Here is a 16,947-nt window from a genome sequence, read left to right on the forward strand (position 1 = left end):
ACATTAATAAGATTGATAACTTAAGACAAAGTATTAAAAATAAATCCAATTCTCGCGATCATTTCGATCGGATTTCGATCAAAAAACCTAACCGCGTGACGGTACCCACAATAAAACATCACAAAAACAAAACGAGGAACAACAATCATATTCCAAAAGAGAATTGAATTTATCATTGGGAAGGAACGAGAGGGACATATGATAAATGATGCAGAGCATATAGGGTATTAGCGGGTGCGAGCGAGACAGCTCCCCAGTTCCTTTCGACTTCACTGTCCACAGATGATTTATCGATTCTCAACAGGGATTGGCCGATCCAGTACTTAAAGATTTATAGATCCTTATGGAGCATGCGCAGTAGGAGCCCTTTCATATTATAAATCTCACTCCTGCGTATACATTCGCGATTACCTTCCGAGTAACGTTTAGTGACGAAATTAAAAATATAAATGTTTACATATTAGCCTTGATAAAGATGAAATAAAAACAAATACCTGGGAAGTTATAGGTACCTACTTGAATATTGAATACTGCCAAATCTAATCATATTCCGCTACCTACCTTACAATGAAATAAAGGTTCGCCTGAAAATAATTCAATATTTTTACTGTTAGCAATGTATAAAATATAAAATGCTAATAGCATTTTCGTTCTAAAATTGCTATGGGACAAAACTATTAATTTGTGAATATGAAATAATAATTGAAATGACTTCCGAACGGAACATTATAAATTAATAATCAAGAGCACGCTTAATACAAAAGTGTTCACCACAGCACACTAAGAATGGAACTCATGTGCAGTGGGAACACATTGCATCTATTGTTACGTTGATTATAGAGGGGCCAAGCCCGCGCATCCCTTGGCTAGATAAGATCTGCCTGCGTTTGACACCTGGCCCCGCCTCTTGCAACCCCTATCAAGCCCTGTTTGTCCTTACGAATAAAACGTACTTGTGTCGGAATCGCTTCGGACTTCTAATTCAACTATATAGGTAATCATTTTATATCTAAACAAAACAAATTATTTATAACTGGTACATGAAATCATGGACAAATATTTTGATCGAAGTATTTGCTATTTATTTCTTCAACACTCAACAGAACATGTTAAAGGTAAATACTATCTATTGTTTAATTTTGTTAGGTATTATATACGCGTTTTTGAGACACTTAATCACTAATTTGAAATCAAATAAATGTTAATCAAAATAACGGAAGACTTAAGAAGATAAAAGAAACGGAATTAACAATTGAGTGGAAATCTGTGTTTTCATGTGTATTCATCAGATTTACGAATTAATTCCTTTATCATAGATAGATATCGAGAGAGTCCCGTTCGAGCATCAAGATCAAGCAAAAACTATGATAATAAATCTACAGGGTTAAAATTGCTAAAATATTCCCGTAAGGTGCAAAAAAGAATGTATGATAAAATACAATAGAGACGGAATCCTAATGTATGCAGCACGGGCGGTCGTTTTTCGACCGGACCTATACGTATAAGACTGAAATCTTTATTTATTAGAACCCTGTAAATTATTAAAACTCAATGTTTTAAATCTTAAGGATAAATAGGACGGATAGCAACAAAAACGGTTGATATATTATGATGATAATTAATTGGTTACTTACAAACAAATACTATGTAGGTACCCATAGTATTTAATAATTAATATTTAGTAGGTACCTAAGAATAACCAATAGGCTATAACAATATCAGTGTTCTGCAAGTTCAAACAAAAAATAAAGAAACAGATTACCTAGGTACTTACATTTTCCAATAAACTGGCTGTTTCCATTAAACCAGATAAGCCGAAATCAAGATTTGTAGATCATCTTATCTAAATGATTAAAGACGTTATGTGCGATGCTGCGATAATATGATAATGTATTTGTATACAAAGCATTTAGATTTTTTTACAAGTATATAAGCATAGAAGTATATATACAAGTTTCTGTTTTGGCTACCTACTGTCCAAGAAGATGTTGCCTGGATAAAAAGCAGCCAATAAAAAGATTAGTTCTAAGTTCTTTAACAAACTCTACCTACATTAAAAACTTGAAGGATAAAAGGAGAATGAATGTTAAAAAATTGCTTATATTACTTAGAAAGATTTTATCAGTTATAAAAGGACTAATATTAGTGAAACGTATTCAATTATAGAATTCTCATATCCTATAACTTTCTCAAAGTTTTCTTAGAACCTAGAGGTTAGACCACAGATAGGAATATACTTATGTGCGCTTTTATTTTACGAGATGCATAAAATTGCTCCGATGCGACATGAAAGAAAGATAAACAAACATACTTTCGCTTTAATAGTACATATTTAATAATTAATATTTAATAGTAAGGATAACCATATCAGTGATCTGCAAGTTCAACAGCCGCCATAAGTTTAACTGCATGAAAATTGTTTGTGTTATTCCGTCAACATGTGTACAACAAACAAAGGACTTTACCCCAAAACTTTATCGAAATCCAGTTACTTTAAAACGTCTCAATCGTGTTTAGAATATAAATGAAAAGGCACGGAAGAGATAGCGGCGGCCTGCGGAGCGACAACACATTGTTTCACTATCGAGCCAAGTGTAAAGAATTAGGAGATATGCCATCGCACGTGCAACACATAAACTAACATGGAAATACACTAAACGGTGACACTATTTATTTTATGTGTAGATTAAACATCGATTGCCTCAATTTCCTGAATAACTATTATGCATAATAATATCAATTGCCACACTTTCCTGAATAACTATTATGCATAATAATATCAATTGCCACACTTTCCTGAATAACTATTATGCATAATAATATCAATTGCCACACTTTCCTGAATAACTATTATGCATAATATAATTATATTACCTACTGTTAGATGAGATCAAGAACGTACATCACTAGTCGCGGAAACGTCCCCTCCCTAATGCTGGCAGATGTCACTTGTCAGTCGATGGCGCGGAAAGAGTGTAACTGTGACGCGACATTCCTTTTGGCTTAATTAAAAAACTATTACTTCATTTAAAGTTCTTTCAATATCTTACATAATTCAGAAGTGGTATGTTCTCACGAGCACAAACGATAATCTGATTGTGTGACCTTGCTCGCGGTACACGTGGTGACAAGTTTGAAATATATCGTCGGTGTGGTATATGGTGCCCAAAAGACCTTGGTGAGCTCCATCCATATTGTTTTTTTTCATATTGTCTAAATTCTGTTTGGATTACTAGAACATTAAATAAACAATAACTAGTGAATATTAAAACATTCTAAGTGTGTGGACTATTATAATAATAAATTATAATATTTTGAATTTATAGAAGATAATTTTAAAAACTTAATTTCTATTTCATTTCTTGTGTGCGTTATATATAGTGGACAATTACTATAGAATAACATATGTGTGAAATAACATATGTGTGAAGTGTATATGTGTGAATCAGAACAATTTAATAAAACCTAAGTCTAATTAGATTCTTGATATAGAACAATTCGTTATAAACCTAATTTTAAGTAGATTTTAATTAAATAGTAAGTGTAATATGGGTCGCTCCAATGATAGGAAACGGGCTCGTAGTAGCACAAGTTCTTCATCTTCCTCTTCTGGGGAAGGTGGGAAAAAGCTCAAAAATAGTATAAGGAAGAAGGAAAGGAGGATCAAGGAATTGAAAGAATTAGTCAGACAGTTAAGAAAGAAGAATATGCCCGCTAGAAGTGGAACACCGCCCATATCTAAGTCGAGTACCAGTTTTGATAAGGATATGCGACCTGTTGTGCGTTATGTAGGGCGTAACGACTTTGTACCAGAATTTAACCCCCAAACAACATCAGTATCGATTGAACATTGGATTCGGAACTTAGAGAGCACAGCCAGGATGCATGGGTGGGATGAACGTACCCTAGTATGCAATTGCACCTCAAAATTGAGTGGGTACGCTAAAGCGTGGTATGAACAACAGGCTTCATATGAGATCAATTGGGACGAGTGGAAGGAAAAGTTAATAAAGGCATTTCCGTTCACCAAGAATAAACTTTCTCAGATTAGGGAACTCGTCAATAGGGTGAGGTTGCCAGATGAGGACCCAATTGAATTTTTCTACACAAAGCTGGGTATTGGAATGTCTTGCCATCTGAGTGATGAAGTCATAACTGAAGCTGTCATTGGGACACTTGGTAACAAGCTGTGGGAAGTTGGTGCTAAGTCAGCCGGGTGCCGTGATAGTGGTTCTCTTTTGCAATATTTAGGTAGCATTAATTCTGCAGATTTGGGCAATGATAATAGTCAGCCAAGCACCTCCAGACCTAGTGACCAAAAATTAAATAAAACAACAAAATGCTTTTCATGTGGCAAAATTGGCCATAAGGCTAGCAGGTGCTATAGGAGTACTAAGAAAACAACTCAAGTTCAGAACAAAAATAAAACTGATAAAAGGTGTTCATTTTGTGATCGGGTTGGTCATGTTGAAGCTGACTGTTTCAAGAAACGGATCCAGAAACATTGCAATTTCTGTGATATTAAGGGTCACACTCTTGATGAATGTAGGAAACGGTCAAGAGCGAGTCCTCAAAACAAACTGGTGCGAAAAGTTCAGACAGTATGCAATGATGTATCAGACAAAAAGTATTTTAAAACTGTACTGATTAATGGGAACCCTGCTGAAGCTTTTGTTGATTTTGGTAGTTCTTGCAATACTATGAAGCAGAGTTTTTGTGAGCGACAAAAATTGGAATGCACAACTGGTAATGACATGGTTATAAAGGGCTATGGTGATGCTCTTACTCTACCTCTTGGTTTGACTACAGCTGTGTTGACGGTGGATGGACTTGAGTTGGAGACTAAGTTTTATGTTGTACCAGATCAAGTTCAAGATTTTGATATTTTAGTGGGACAGCCATTTACTGAAGCGGAAGACGTTGTGGTGGTGAAGACTGCTTCTCAACTTAGCGTCTTCAAAAGAGATATGGCTTTGGAACTTGCAGAGCTGTGTGAAGACATTGAAAAGGTGCGTCTCTACCCTTATGTTGATGTTGTGTTAAATCCAGGCTTGAATAAGGTAACAGTCAGAACTGACCCATTGGCTAGGGGTATCATGGATGTGAAGCCCAGTGAACAGAGACTGCCAATGCATGAAAAGGACATACTGAGTGGGGAAGTAGAGAGTGAAGATGGATCAGTCGTTATAAAACTTATAAATAGGACACATGGACAGATTGAACTAAAAAGTGAAGAATGTGTAGCTCGAGCTGAATTGAAGAACATGGTCGAGGAACCAGTGAATGTACCTAAATTGGGTGATCACTTGACTGCTGAGGAACAAGAAGCTTTAAACTCACTTCTCGAGAACTATAGCGGGTGTTTTGCTAGCAACGGAATGGAGTTAGGGAACTGTAACATTGAAATGAACATCAAACTGACAGCAAACAAGGTAATTAATTACAAGCCGTACCGGATGTCCTTTCATGAAAGAGAGGTGGTAAGAAATATTGTGGCAGAGTTACTTGAAGCTCGTATAGTGGAGAAGTCAACTTCGCCTTATGCAAGTCCTGTACTGCTAGTGAAGAAGAGGGATGGGGGCTATCGCATGTGCGTTGACTATCGAGCATTGAATAAAATTACCGAAAAAGAAAGATATCCCCTACCTGTCATTCAAGATCTACTGGACAGACTTGTTGATAAGACAATGTTCTGTTGTTTGGACCTGGCGAATGGCTATCACCAAATTAAAATAGCAGCAGACTCGAGACCTTACACGGGTTTCGTCACACCTGATGGTCATTTTCAATACCGGATGATGAGTTTTGGGCTTTGTAACGCTCCCGCCGTATTTCAGCGGGCCATGAACGAAATACTTGCTCCTGTTATTCATGAGTGTGCGGAGGTGTACATTGATGATGTCATAATTTGGGGTAATGACGTCGCTAGTTGTCTGGACAATCTCAGGAAAGTTTTAGAGTTGATTGATGCTGCTGGTGTCAAATTGAAGCGGAGTAAGTGCTCATTCCTTACCAAAACTGTAGAATATCTTGGACATGAGATTCATGGAGGAGAGATACGACCATCTTCTCGCAAAATAACAGCTGTTGCGGACTTCAGGGCTCCCAGTAATGTACACGAGCTTCGTCAATTCTTAGGGTTGGCTAGCTACTTTCGCAAGTTTATTAAAGGGTTTGCTACAATTGCGAAGCCACTTACAATGTTGACCAAGAAGACTGCTGAGTGGAGCTGGGGTACCGAACAGACTGAAGCTATGGAAACATTAAAGAGGGTACTTACTTCTAATCCAGTCCTTGCGATTTATAATCCGAATCGTGAAACACAGATCCACACTGATGCTTCGAAGTTGGGTCTGGGTGGAGTGCTACTACAGCGACAAGAAAATGGCGACTGGAAAGCTGTTGCTTACGCGAGCAGACAGACCACAGCTACTGAGGTAAACTACCATAGTTTCGAACTTGAGGCGTTAGCTGTCGTCTTTAGCATTCAAAAATTCAAAGTGTACGTAACGGGTATTAAATTTCGAGTTGTGACAGATTGTTCAGCTCTGCGACTGGCATGGTCGAAAAGAGACTTGTCACCTCGCATAGCGCGTTGGTGGCTTGATCTGCAAGAATATGATTTTGACGTGGAACATCGACCTGGGACATCTATGGTACATGTGGACGCGCTCAGTCGAAATCCTATTGCAATTAAGCATATCGAGGAGAAGGACTTTATTAATGCCTTACAAGATGCTGATGAAGATATTCAGTCAACTATTACGAATTTACAACTGGAGTTAGACGCTAATAAACATAAAAAGGATGGGTTATCTAAGGACTACAAAATTGTAAACGAATTGTTGTGTCGTATTGTGGATGGTTCTGCTAAGCCTGTTGTGCCTAAAAGCGCGAGATGGCATATCATGAAGACTTATCACGACAACAATGGTCATTTAGGTGTAGAAAAGTGTCTGGAGGCTATTCAAGCCAAATATTGGTTTCCTAAAATGCGGAAAAGTGTAGAACGGTATGTGTCAAGCTGCATTGGTTGTCAGTTCGCCAAGAAACCGACTGGTAAACAGCCTGGGCTCTTACACCCGATTCCAAGAGCTCCTGTGCCTTTCGACACCCTACATGTCGATCATTTAGGGCCGTTTTGCAAAAGTAATGGGAAAACTTATATTTTTGCTCTGATAGATGGGTTTACAAAATTTGTGTGGTTAGAAGCTGTTGCCAGCGCCAATGCAAAAGGAGCTATTACTGCCCTAAATAGAATAATTCAAGTTTTTGGCTATCCCACAAGGATAGTGAGTGACAGAGGCACGGCATTCACCGGACGCGAATTTAAGGAATATTGCAGTGAGTCCGGAATAAAGCATGTTCTGAATGCCGTGGCGACTCCACGTGCAAATGGGCAGGTTGAGCGCCTAAACCGCACCATTCTTAATTCGCTAACCGCTCATATGGGCGAGGAGCAAAAAGGGTGGGATAAATACCTGCCTACAGTACAGCTAGGCATCAACTCGACCGTGAGCCAAGGGACTGGCAAATCGCCGTTGGAGCTATTATGTGGTTTGAGACCCCGTTTAGCTGGGGATATACAGGGAGCGTCATATGCGCCATCAAAGGTAGCCCCGAACAGAGAGGAAGCCTCCCGCAAAATTATTGATAACGCGGCACGAATGAAACTGCGGTATGACAAGGGTCGTCGTGCTAGTTTACCAATTGCAGTTGGTAGCTTAGTGATGGTCGAACGAAAAATTTTGCGACCAGGGCTGTCCAGTGGCAAGCTGATCCCTAAATACGCGGGACCATATAAGGTTACTGCAGTTTTGCCTAACGATCGTTACGAAGTCACGTCAGCTGCTAAGGGCAAAAGGGCCTATAAAAACATAATGGCACGTGACAAACTGAAGTTATGGCGAGCTCGATGTGAGACGTCATCTGATGATAGCGCTGCCTAATGGTGTTTTGAATTATTATCAATGAGCAGTTTCATGTTTTGATTGGTTACTGCGTCGCATATCTTGTGCCAATTAAAGTAGTTTGCCTATGGGGCCTTATACATTTGTTATGTAATAATTATGCCTCCGGGGCCTGTCGCTGTCCGCAGTGGTTACCTCCGGATATCTGATACAATACTTGCCTCCGGGGCCTAGTGTATGTGTTAACACTTGTTTTCCGAGCCTGTTCACACTGAAATAACTTATGTTGCCTGAGGGGCCAAGGCATCATTGTCGTATTGTACGCTTGCCTTAGGGGCCTTAGCATAGTCGGCCAATGTCTTGCTTGCCGTGAGGGGCCTCAGCACTATCACCGAAGCCTGCGTTTGCCTCAGGGGCCTCGCAGAGATGGCTTGCCTCAGGGGCCTTAGCAATATCAACGAATCCTGCATTGCCTCAGGGGCCTCGCAGAGATGGCTTGCCTCAGGGGCCTTAGCAATATCAACGAATCCTGCATTGCCTCAGGGGCCTCGCAGAGATGGCTTGCCTCAGGGGCCTTAGCAATATCAACGAATCCTGCATTGCCCTAGGGGCCTCGCAGAGATGGCTTGCCTCAGGGGCCTTAGCAATATCTACGAATTCTGTATTGCCTCAGGGGCCTCGCAGAGATGGCTTGCCTCAAGGGCCTTAGCTGAAGAGCTGCCGAAGCTGTCCGTTCGAGAAGCAAGAATCGTTGAGTCCGCGGGAATGAGTGAGTTCCGGTGGCCAGCCGGGGGAACTTCCTTCGGGGACCGAAGAGTTGCAGGATGGCCGAGCTGTTAGATGAGATCAAGAACGTACATCACTAGTCGCGGAAACGTCCCCTCCCTAATGCTGGCAGATGTCACTTGTCAGTCGATGGCGCGGAAAGAGTGTAACTGTGACGCGACATTCCTTTTGGCTTAATTAAAAAACTATTACTTCATTTAAAGTTCTTTCAATATCTTACACTACCTACACAAATTAAAGCCTATCTATTAAATTTATTAAAATTTTCAATAATTAGGTACCTACCAAAGATCACAAACCACAAAAAAAATACAAAAAATAGCAAAAAATCTGATATTTAATAATCTAATAGTATAACAGTCAGTACCTAGTAATAACATTACTACCTACTGACTTCATATTTAGCATGCAGCTGTACCTACATTTTTAAAATAAAGCAATAGTAAACACATAATGACACCAATACAGTAATATTTAATATATAAGTATAATTAAAGGAAGCTTACATTATAAACTTAAAAGAATAATAAATATCTTAACTGAAAATGAAACCCGAAAACAATTTTTTTTAAACTCATTTATTGTTTCTACCAACTTCCCCTTGCCGCTCGAGGCATAATTCACGCAAATATCTATTTTTCTTTGTTGAAGCGAGGGTGAGTCCCTCCCGGGGAGTGCTGATGATGAGTTACGAGGCAGAGGCAATAGGCTGGAGGCCGGAAATCGCCCCTCTTCGCCGGTGCCATCCCGCCCTACTTCCGATACCAATCGGCGGGCGTTTGCTTACATTGCTGCTGTATTTCATAATTTATTGACGATTTTGATGCTGATAATGTATTGGGAAACGATTCTGGATGGATTAAAATTATACATAAACTTTTGTGTGTCCGAAAAATCCTTGAACAGTCTGTTTTTCATGAATCAATCGAATGGCGTTGGCCTGCTGAAAATAATTTACATGAATTGTTTTATTTAAAGATATATCAATACTTGAAGGTAGAGTCTTTTAAAAACTGTACATTTAAGGTGCAAGGTAAGTTTAAATAAAAAAGCCCCATGACACGCTCAAATTTAAATATCATCTAGATCTTTAACATTAATAAATTAAATGTTACTTTTTTTTTTTTATTTCTATATTATACCTATAAAAACAAATATATTCCTCCTGTAGGTACAGTATTCCTTCACCGACATTTGAAAATCTTTAGCCACTTAATTGTATAGTATTCTAACACCCAGCCCATTGCCACAGGAGCATTAAGAGCAGGCTTACCAAGTGGCTAAGTGCATGTAGACATCGATCAAGGGTTGTAGGCGCGTGTCGGCGATCTACGACAAAACAATATTCATAAATAATGTTCATAACAATGCGCGGATGATGCGCGCACGTGGCCGCGACGCGTGTATCCCCGGCCGCATGTAATTATTTGCACTTATTAAAAAGATCATTTTCTTTTATTAAATTACGGTTTGTGTGAACTGTGATTCTATATTTATGTTGGTTTATACCTACTGTTTTGGTGGTTAGGGATAATGATAATATAGGAGAGTTATTTCTTAAATTAAATAAATAAATAAATTTATCTATTGGAAATTTAATTTTAATTTTTTTCTAAGTCCGCATTAGAATTTTTATAAAATGGGAAATCAGACCAGTACATTATTTTTAATATTATTTCCAGTTATATGCTCCAGTTCCAGTGGTGTAAGTAAATGTAATGTAATTTATAGCAACTACCCAACATAATGCAAAATAGGCACGTTTTGTAAAGAGCGTATTAATAATAAAAAAATTGTAGAATAATGTTTGGGTTCCAGTAAGCATGATAATAAAAATAAATAAATTTAAGTGAATAATTGACAAAATATATCGACGAGGATGGGATTCGAACCCACGCGTGCAGAGCACATTGGATTAGCAGTCCAACGCCTTAACCACTCGGCCACCTCGTCTTGCGCAAGAGATGTGAAATTCGTCATCATGTTGCCATCTTCATTTATAAACAATAGAAAGTTATGCTTTCCACTATAGCACAACCAGTGAAATAAATAATATGATGCCACCTATTAAATTGACCACAGTATAGTAAAAAAAATCTTTAAATATTCATGTATATTGTATATATACATATAATAAATCTGTAGAAGGGTCTGTCTTTCTGTCTGTCTGTCTGTATGTGAAGGCATCACGTAAAAACTAACGGTTCAATTTCGATGAAATTTGGTATACTTTTTATACCAGAAAAATACGTAGAAAAAATAAATCTTAATTTTTCTTAATTTTTCCGCGCGGACGGAGTCGCGGGCGGAAGCTAGTATACTAATATTAATCACACAGCTGTTGTAAACAGACCTCTAAATCAGGTTACATAAACTATTAATATTTGAAAACACTTCGTACTTATGGTGATATGATTTATATTTTATGTAAATAGAGGTAAGTTAATTAAAAATAGGTTATACAGTATACTAGTATCAATAATTAGCATAAGAACACTACAAGTCTTTATTATTATCATCATTATACCTAACTCGCGCCTGATTTTACCTCCAAATAAAGAGTACCTACTACCTACCCACTTAGGGGGTGATAATACACCAAAAACACCAAATAGACAATACCACTGAGGTCTTTATCAATGCGACGTTATCAAGAAAATAATTATCAATTCTGGGTATAAGTTGTATACGTAGTATATTATTATTAGTCTGTGGTATAAGTTATAACAGTCCCTATTATCTACTTAAGATATTTTAAACCCACTTAAATTATATTTATAATTATGCCTTTTATTTCCTATTACATTACAAACATTGCAATTAATATTAATTAAGTAAGTACATATTTTACTCGTTTTCTTGCATGTTTGGATATAGGTCCCCTTCAGTTAATTATACCACTTGGTTCTACCTTCACTCCTTCAGGCGTTGGATTCACTATAAGTATTCCTGTTATCTTTATGATGTCATCAGTCCACAGTTTCCAATGTCTTATAAAATCCACCTACTTGAATTTAATAATGTAAAACTTCATTCATAACTAATAAGTAAAATTGCATCTTTCAACTCTGGTTGTCACCATGAACCTATAAGATTAAGGCAAAACAATCAATCACATTCACGTGTTTTTGATATTAATATAAAATAACTACTATTTGAATCAAATTAGAATTTTGAGTTAATTACTTCATTTAAAATAAATTAAAGATGTTTTATGCGTCATAAATTACAGTTTAAACTGGCATAGTGTCATAATTTTATATTTATAGCAAGCCTACACCTTTCTTTTGTTCAAGTGCTTTTAAACGCCTAATGTTTTGACATTTTTTTATATAATTTTTATCACTAATCCCGGCAGATGTTCCCATCATATTTGTACCTGTTCTCTATAATTTATGAAAATTTTGCATACAAATTTAGTATTTACATACATCGCTTAATATTAAGGTTCTATCTAAGTGTTGTTTAATTTTTATCACAGATTTTTATGATAGTATTAACACATTATGTAGATGAGGTAATGATATCTTAAATTTTTAAATAAAAAAGATGCAAGGTAATGCCATAGGATTAAACAGAAAGAAGAGAAGTTGCAGCACAACATTCACTGTTAAACAAAATAACTTTTAATAGGTATTAAAAGATCTATTTGAACTATGTACTTGAAAAGACAGAGAAAGAAGGCATAACTACGTAATACATAATGACTATAACTACGACCTATATCTAGTCATTTACGTATGAAACCTTTCTCTGTCTATAGATTATAGTACCTAATACACACATAGATAGAGCAGCATAAGTACATACTTGCTATTTTCAGATATAGGGGAAAAAAAGTACTGTAAAATATCACAATTCACAACAAATTACGTTTACATAATAAAGTACATTCATAGCTAAGTCTAATTAATTATTAAATCACGCACACATCATCAGCACCAATCTTTTCATAGAGCGAACATCACACATTAAACACCAGTACCTGGTACCCACTATGATAAGAAATCAGTTTTAACAAACATTTACTAATCCACGTTATTAAATGTATTATTGTGGCAATAATACCTTAATCTCGAGATAAGTAATCTAATCCTTTATTTTTACAATCGGTAGGAAACTGCTTTTTAATTTATGAATATTGTTTTTTGTTTCTTCGAGTGCATATTATTTTTCCCTTTTTATTTTAGCATAAATTTTAACAACATGAACTTTAATAATCATATTGCTGTAAATACCGTAACGTTATACGTAAAGTATCTACATATTACGATAGACGTGAGCACATAATAAATAATAATATTAACGTAATCAAGACTTCCTTTCTAATACAAATTTTATCGTAGGCTTTGATTAAATTACTACTGGACATATCACGTATTCAAATCTGCCTCATTGACCATTGTACCTCACTCTCACCAGGCATCATCAAACCATTCCTATTTATACAAACATCCACAAGTTTTATTTGAATCAGTCGATCCTGTTAAAACTCAATTCAAATGAATCTTTAAGGCGCCAGGGCTACGGTGCAGCGTCCCTCGAATATGACAAATAACATGAAATGAAACTACACGAATACCAACATAAAATAAAAATGTCAAAAATTTAAATTAAGGATTAAAATATTTAAATTTAGTGCGCGTCCCGCTCACGCTCGTAGCGTCTCTGGGACCACGACGCGAAGCCTGCGTACGCGCCTGTCGAGCCTGCGGTTGGTTAGTGTGGAGAGAGCGCATTATTTCGTCCTTATTTTTATTTATGGATAGTTTAAAACTTTAAAACAATTCGAACATTTCTCTATTCCTGTCATAATAGTCTGATAATCTTTCAGTCTTCAGTAATGACGATATTATGAGGATACGTGAATATTATTTAATAATTAGATTTTTAAGAGTTACTGCTCGGTATAAAAATAATTAACATAATATTATGATGAGAAAAAAGACAAAGCAACAAAAAGCGATTTTATAGATAATACACAGATTTAAAATATGAAACCTACCTACTGTATCATATTATATGTAGGTACCTATTTTGACATAGGTGTTTCGTTGACAGGATGTATAATAACGGCTTTATAATTAGCATTGATTTATTTAATTTGCATAAATAATTTTCGGAACATGGTTAAAAAACTGGAAAATGTAGATTACAAAAATCAAATAGCATAGTCAGTATATAATTTTTCATTCATGGAATATTTTGATTATCTTTTCGCCAAAGTTCTCTCCATACTTACCTATCCCGAATACTATAAATTAATGGACTGTACTCCGCCAGAAATTTTAAATATTTGAAAGCACGTTTAGAAAAAATCAAAGTCTCCACTAACATAATATATTACATAAAATAAATAATACAATCATAAAGTAGTTATAAATGTAGTGTTTATAAAACGTAATTGTTGTTTTATGGTCCATATATTTTGGGATGGGACTCGGTTCAGGAATGGCCGGGCTTTTGGGAGCCTAGTGAAAGTCAATTTGTTTTAATTAGTTGAGCTAAACTGAGGGTTTGGATAACTCATCAACAAAACAAACTATTTATTTACGTTGGTTTCGGTAATTAAACTATTGAATATCGACCATAACTTACGAAGGTCTTAATAATATAGAGCTTCGGCTAAGTGTTGGAAGTTTAGGACTTAGGAGGGTTTTCGGGCCATGTTAATACGTTCAGTGGTTATAGATATGTATAAGACATTCTTAAAATTTCATTCTCTTATCTTAGAAACCAATACGTTTTAAAGTATTTAATCTCAATCTTGATATCGAAGTGAGTTCTATAAAAATATATGACCGTATAAAAACGTTACAGCGATACAAAATTAATACGTCTGTATATTGTCACGCATAAATATATATAAACAGCTGTGCATTTATTATATTAGTATAAAAGGCACTGATGTCTATAGATGATGTAATACCTATGCATGTGTTTCACCCAAATCGTAATTAAATTAGTATAACTTAGAACCTATCCATAATCCAACATTCTTTAAATTTTAACTCATTCTGGGAAATGTTTACACCATCAAAAATCAGAGTACGATAGAGATTCATTTTTTTTATTGAGCGTATACCTACTATATAATATATTTACGTATTTAAAAAAATCCATTAAAAACCTATTAACATTTAATAAGAATCGTAATCAGAAAAAATCAATGGAAGATCTCTCGTTCGTATGTTTATAGGTGAAGTCCAAAATAAATTTCCTTCAGCCTTTCCTATTATATTCTCGTATATTGTATGTGTTGTGATACTATAATGTTAAACAATATTGGTGTAAGAACTAAGAGGTACTACTACAGAAAGCCCAGTATATTACTTTCTTCCAATTGAAATGGGATTTGACAGTTTTTATCTTTGTTCAAAACCGGAAAATTCGATTAGGTATACGCTTCCATAACGATTACGACATGTTATGCCATTAATATTATCTTAATCGTGATCAGTATTGCACGAAAACGTCTAAATTAGACTTCAGGTAATGTATTTCTGCAAGTGACAGGCCATAATTCGCACCCCTCCCTGCATGTACCCGACAGCCGACCTTTGTGCACTAATAGTAGACTGTATCGATAGGACGTGCCTCCGACGTGCCCCACGCAAAAATGTACGCAATCCTATTTCGACAGTTATATTAAATTTAACAATCTTACGGCGTAGAGCTTAAGATTAAACTTTTAGAGGGTTTCAAAATTATAATGAGCTGTTATAACTATACAGAAGTACAGAAAATGCCGCCCTGATGCAGTATTTAGTTACGAACATTTATTCAATGTAGAGTGTACCTAAGTAGCAAGTACTACACAAGTCTTATTTCACCATTTTATTTTCTTTATTTTTAAGGACAAGAGAAAGTTTATAGCATGACCCCAAGACATGACCATAAAGCACAGCTTAAGCTGTTGGCATAACCGGGAATCCATGTAAACAATCAATGTGTTCTACCTAATTGATTAATTTGTGATAATGTCTGTTCTAATAAGAAATAGTTTGCATGTGCCAACTGCCAAGGCATGTGCTAACTATTAACCTGTTGAAACAACAGTGGCGTTGACAGAAGACATCGTCGAAAGGAAAAGCGAGGTGAAGGTGAGGGCAAGAATGGCAAGATGGTATTGATTGCCACGCCCACCCGCAGCGCGTTGCCTAGCAACCAGCACCTGACAGCTTTTCTCTACGAAATTCTGTAAATACGAAGCCTCTTTCACGAATTTGCGACTTCATTCCATACTTTGGTTGTCTGCAAGTTGTCTGCATCCACTGAAATCTTTCAAGTTCGTTTAACGTAGGTACGTCCAAGGTTTTCGTAATAAACAATTCAATTTGTTGTTTAGATGAGAGCTTTAGAGAGCTTTATGTACAAAAAAGCATTAACTACCTTCTTCTAGTATTTTTAAAATAAAATAAGATCACGCTCTACATTTCAATAAATATATTCTATGTTACTTGTGAGTTGTGTTGTTTAAACTTAGGAAGTACCTACCCTTGTACCTACCTACCTATATCAATAAATTGTCTATGTTAATGAGCTTTGACAAAATATATACTTACATTATTACATATCTATAAATAATGGTAACTATAAGTTATTATTTATATTAAAATACGTATCACAGACACCTGCTAACTAGGGAAAAAGAAAACCTGCACCATAATTTATGTAATATGTTGATTTTCTAGGTTAATGTTTCGAACATTTCTAAACTTTTCACTGCAGTCTATATAAGCAATATTGTAAATTGAGATATTTATAGATAATTGAATAGTCTAAATTCCTGTAATCCCATCGAATATTGTTATAAAGTTTCCTCTAAAGAATCCTAAAAATCGCTAAAAATGTTTGCGTATTAGCAAAATTCTTATAACAAAAATTATGCAAATTAAAATTTTTGCGAGTAATAAATTTATTTAATGTTGCTTAACAAGTGAAAGTACTGAAATATTGTTTTGGGAAACTGTCTAATAAAAAAGTTTTAATAAGCTCGTACAAAGGACACCGCTGAGAATCGTCCTTTTAGGATAAACTCAGCTGAAATTTATAACAATATTTCTTTCGCTTTTTAATTTGCAAAGTACATCAAAATATTTAAGCCAGTATGTCTTCCGATATTTTTCTATTGGTGCAAAATTTTGCATCATGTTTTTTAGTTAAGAAATAAAAAGATAAATAAAGTTATGTTCTCTTCAGGCTCAAAGTTTTGTTTGTAAATAGTTGTTGTGCAACATTTTTGATGTCC

General features: G+C 35.8%; 1 protein-coding gene, 1 long non-coding RNA gene and 1 other non-coding gene across 4 annotated transcripts in view; 1 reads left to right on the forward strand and 2 right to left on the reverse strand.

Moving 5' to 3' along the window:
• Positions 1 to 16,947, forward strand: part of LOC123700154 (ATP-binding cassette sub-family C member 4-like) — a 219,903-nt gene that overhangs the window by 137,411 nt on the left and 65,545 nt on the right. The window lies entirely within an intron of this gene.
• Positions 9,428 to 11,809, reverse strand: LOC123700238. Its single transcript, XR_006752603.1, has 3 exons — positions 11,608 to 11,809; positions 9,839 to 10,025; positions 9,428 to 9,639 (listed from the first exon to the last, which is right to left on the reverse strand). It is a non-coding gene; the product is annotated as an uncharacterized LOC123700238 (long non-coding RNA).
• Trnas-gcu lies at positions 10,568 to 10,649 on the reverse strand. The gene has a single exon. It is a non-coding gene; the product is annotated as a tRNA-Ser (tRNA).

This window comes from Colias croceus, chromosome 2, assembly GCF_905220415.1.
Source record: "Colias croceus chromosome 2, ilColCroc2.1".
In the NCBI taxonomy this organism is placed as follows: Eukaryota; Metazoa; Arthropoda; class Insecta; order Lepidoptera; family Pieridae; genus Colias; species Colias croceus.